General features: G+C 41.0%; 1 pseudogene across 1 annotated transcript; it reads left to right on the top strand.

Annotated features, from left to right (window-relative positions):
* The first annotated feature begins 2,775 nt into the window (after nucleotides 1–2,775).
* On the top strand, nucleotides 2,776–4,745 carry LOC105888367 (annotated as a pseudogene). The gene has a single exon (XR_001161851.1). The product of XR_001161851.1 is annotated as a matrin-3 pseudogene (transcript).
* Nucleotides 4,746–5,009: the final 264 nt, after the last annotated feature.

The following is a 5,009-nucleotide window of genomic DNA, read 5'->3' as shown; positions in this document are numbered from 1 at the left end:
AAAAAAAAAAAAAGAAAAAAGAAAATACTTAAGCTGAAATTTAACTTATTCTAGTGCCACAGAAAGAATTCTAAGTTATGGAATATTAAAAAACTGAGTTAAATTTTGTAAAGGCCCTCAAATATACATTTTATAGGAAGTTACAGGAATTATCTGTACTTGTGACAGTGACTAAATTGGGAGCAACTCTGTAAAGACCAACTATGAATGTTGGGAGTAGTCTGCCATTTAGTGAATAACATACTTATTTCTTTGTTTTTATTTATTTTTTTTTTTTGAGACTCAGTCTCATTATGTCACCCTTGGTAGATTGCCTTGGCATCACAGATCACAGCAACCTCAAACTTGTGGGCTCTGGTGGTGCCTGTAGCTCAAGCGTCTAAGGCACCAGCCACATGCACCAGAGCTGATGGCTTTGAATCCAGCCCATGCCTGCCAAATAATGACAACTACAACCAAAAAATAGCTGGGTTGTGGCAGGCACCTGTAGTCCCAGGTACTGAGGCAAGAGAATTGCTTAAGCCCAGGAGTTTGAGGTTGCTGTGAACTGGGATGTCACCACCGTTTACCCAGGGTGGTAGCTTGAGGCTCTTTCTCAAAAAAACAACTCTTCGGCTTAAGCAATTCTCTTGCCTTGGTACCTGGGACTACAGGCACCCTCACAACGCCTGGCTATTTTGTTGTTGTCGTTGTCACTGTTGTTTGGCAGGCCCAGGCTGCGTTCGAACCCACCAGCCCTGGTGTCTGTGGCTGGCACTCTAGCCGCTGAGCAACAGGTGCTGAGCCAACGTATCTATTCTAAAAATTGTTATTTTCAACCAGTGCCTTCTCACGTAGTAGAAGTTTTTATCTGAGGGGCGATTTGTATGGAAACTATAATAAAGATATGTTGATTTTCATTACACAAATTATTTGAAAATTGTTTGATTATTTTATGTGATTGTCAACAAAACAGCACTGCAGATAGCATATGGCACAAGTGTTTTACTTGATCCTTTTACTTAAAATCAATTTTTTGTCATTTTAGTCATCAAATTGTATATACTCTAGATAACAGCAACCTAATAGTTCCCATAAGCTCCACAGATTTATACTTTTTAGGAGGCCTGCTCAAGGAGCTAGGGCCTCTGTTTTTGGAGCTGAGAGACATGCACATGCAGCTGAAGGACATCTTGGGATATATGGGGGACAGTTACATTCAAGGACTGGTGGTGTGTAGACTGAGCCCTTGTGCCCTCTTGGAGGACTTGGAAAGAATATCTGAGAAACCAGCCAGGGAGATGGAGCTGGGGGAACCCAGGAGAACACATTCCAGGGGTGGATGCTACTGCTCAGCTGCATTTTTGTTCCTGCCTCCCATTACCCACTCTGGTGCCTTTTCTCTGTGTCCCTGCTTGCCCTTAGCCTCCTGGCTGTTTCCCAGAAGAGTTGGATGCACCTGACCTGTGTGGGGTCAGGCTGTGTGGGTCAGTGGTGGGACCACCTTTCAGAAGGCACCACCTGGCAGTGGGCAGTGGTGAGTCCTTGAGTCCTGGGAAGTTGCCCCCTCCACAGCTTGCTGGGCTGACTTTTTCTGTGTAGATCATGAATTCTAAACAATTCCTGGAATTGAAAATCAGCTGTTGAAGTTAAAATGCAAGTCTGTTTCATGGAACCACCACTCAGTGGACATATCTTACAATAGCTCTCCAGTGTGTCTCTCTCACGCCTGTGTTTCTTTTGTAACTTCTTCCTTTGCTGATAAAGAAAAGGTTCCTGCTCTCACCAGTGCAGTTGCTGTGGGGGATTGTGGGATCCTCCGTCCTGCTCTCTGGGAGAGAGCTACCTCTCCTTCTCTCTCTCCCTTTCTCTAAGAGTTGTCTGTTGGTTCTCAGCTTGAAGAAGATTCTATAGTCCTTATTGATCCTTTTTCTTGGCGTTACCATTTTTTGAAGCAAAGATAACCTAGCTTTCTAGTTTGAGCTTTCTTTTTGGCCATCTTTAAAACAATCTTTTTTAATCTGTAAAATAGACAAGAGATAGTTCCACAACGTCCAAGTCATTCCAGCAGTCATCTCTCGGTAGGGACTCACAGGGTCATGGGCATGATCTGTGTACGGCAGGAATAGGCCTTCTTGCTGCTGCTACCCAGTCTTTAAATATGCCAGCATCTCTTGGAAGGATGAACCAGAGTACTGCACACCTTGCTAGTTTAATGAATCTTGAAATGAGTTCTTCATTGAATCAACAAGGAGTTCATAGTGCACTGTCTTCTGCTAGTACTTCTTCCCATATTTAACATTGGAAGTAGAGGTTCACTCCCTTTATCTTCTCAACACCGTGGAGATGTAGACCAAGCCAGTAACATTTTGGCCAGCTTTGGTCTGTCTGCTAGAGACTTAGATGAACTGAGTTGTTATCCAGAGGACAAGATTACTCCTGAGAATTTGCCCCAGATCCTTCTACAGCGTAAAAGGAGGAGAACTGAAGAAGGCCCTACATTGAGTTATGGTAGAGATGGCAGATCTGCTACATGGAGCCACCATACAGAGTACCTAGGGATGACTGGGAAGAAAAAAGTCACTTTAGAAGAGATAGTTTTGATGATCATGGTCCTAGTCTCAACCCAGTGCTTGATTATGACCATGGAAGTCATTCTCAAGAATCTGGTTATTATGACAGAATGGATTATGAAGATGACAGATTAAGAGATGGAGAAAGGTTTAAGGATGATTCTTTTTTTGGTGAGACCTCGCATAACTATCATAAATTTGACAGTGAGTATGAGAGAATGGGACATGGTCCTGGCCCCTTACAAGAGAGATCTCTCTTTGAGAAAAAGAGGGGTGCTCCTCCAAGTAGCAATATTGAAGACTTCCATGGACTCTTACCGAAGGGTTATCCCCATCTGTGCTCTATATGTGATTTGCCAGTTCATTCTAATAAGGAGTGGAGTCAACATATCAATGGAGCAATTCACAGTCGTCGATGCCAGCTTCTTCTTGAAATCTATCCAGAATAGAATCCTGACAATGATACAGGACACACAATGGGTGATCCCTTCATGTTGCAGCAGTCCACAAACCCAGGGCCAGGAATTCTGGGACCTCCACCTCCCTCATTCCATCTTGGGCGACCAGCAGTTGGACCAAGAGGAAATCTGGTTACTGGAAATGGGAACCTGCAAGGACCTAGACACATGCAGAAAGGCAGAGTAGAAACTAGCCGAGTTGTTCACATCATGGATTTTCAATGAGGGAAAAACTTGAGATACCAACTATTACAGCTTGTGGAACCATCTGAAGTCATTTCAAATCATCTGATTCTAAATAAAATTAATGAGGCTTTTATTGAAATGGCAACTACAGAGGATGCTCAGGCTGCAGTGGATTATTATACAACCACGCCAGCATTAGTGTTTAGCAAGCCAGTGAGAGTCCATTTATCCCAGAAGTATAAAAGAATAAAGAAGCCCAAGGGGAAGCCAGATCAGAAGTTTGATCAAAAGCAAGAGCTTGGACATGTAATACATCTTAGCAATTTGCCCCATTCTGGCTATTCTGATAGTGCTATTCTAAAGCTTGCTGAGCTTTATGGAAAAATAAAAAATTATATATTGATGAGGATGAAGAGTCAGGCCTTCATTGAGATGGAGACAAGAGAAGATGCAATGGCAATGGTTGACCATTGTTTGAAAAAAGCCCTTTGCTTTCAGGGGAGAGATGTATAAAGGTTGACCTTTCTGAAAAATACAAAAAACTGGTACTGAGGATTCCTAACACAGGCATTGACTTACTGAAAAAAGATAAATCCCGAAAAAGGTCTTATTCTCCAGATGGCAAAGAATCTCTAAGTGATAAGAAATCTAAAACTGATGGTTCCAGAAGACTTAAAGTACAACTGAAGGTAAAGAACAAGAAGAAAAGTCAGGTGAAGATGGTGACAAAGATACAAAGGATGACCAGACAGAACAGGAACCCAGTATGCTTCTCGAATCTGAAGATGAGCTGGTTGTAGATGAAGAAGAAGCAGCTGCATTATTAGAAAGTGGCAGTTCAGTGGGAGATGAGACTGATCTTGCTAATTTAGGTGATGTGGCTTCTGATGGGAAAAAAGGAGGCTTCAGATAAAGCTGTGAAAAAAGATGCAACTGCTTCAGCAGCAGCAAAGAAAAAGCTTAAAAAGGTGGACAAGATCAAGGAACTTGATCAAGAAAATGAAGCAGCGTTGGAAAATGGAATTAAAAATGAGGAAAATACAGAACCAGGTGCAGAATCTGCTGAGAATGCTGATAATCCCAACAAAGATACAAGTGAAAATGCAGATGGACAAAGTGATGAAAACAAGGAGGACTATACAATCCCAGATGAGTATAGACTTGGACCACATCAGCCCAATGTTCTTGTTGGTATAGACTATGTGATACCTAAAACAGGGTTTTACTATAAGCTGTGTTCGCTCTGTTATACAAATGAAGAAGTTGCAAAGAAAACTCATTGCAGCAGCCTTCCTCATTATCAGAAATTAAAGAAATTTCTGAATAAATTGGCAGAGGAATGCAGACAAAAGAAGGAAACATAAGATGTCCAAGAAGAGTTAGCCATTTCAAAGAAAATAATGGTTCTTTGTTTTTAATGTTAACCTTTTTTAAATACAATACTGATGTTAGAAGATGACTATTGTACTCTTTTGTTTTAGTGGAGAAATAATAGATGTCTGTTCCTGTGTTAAATGTTATAGCAAGAAAGTAGATATGTGGTTAAGTTAATGAAGAATAGTTTTTCTTTTATCACAATGGCAACAGAAGTACTTCGTAGAAACTGACTTCCTAAGCTATTTAACACAACTTGCACCACTAAGAAAAAGATAAAAGTAGAACATTCAGAAAAGTGAAATTTAGTAGTTCCAAGCTTCAAAGAAATGTTAACGTTTGATTCCATTCAACAAAGAGCAAAACCAGTTGCATTTTTATTACTTTCATCTGAGACATTCCACATATTAATCTGAGCCTTGCAGACTTTTCCGTTGGA

Source organism: Otolemur garnettii, unplaced genomic scaffold (assembly GCF_000181295.1).
Source record: "Otolemur garnettii isolate 467f Iridium unplaced genomic scaffold, OtoGar3 scaffold00305, whole genome shotgun sequence".
Classification (NCBI taxonomy): domain Eukaryota; kingdom Metazoa; phylum Chordata; class Mammalia; order Primates; family Galagidae; genus Otolemur; species Otolemur garnettii.
This window is presented reverse-complemented; position numbering and strand designations above follow the sequence as displayed.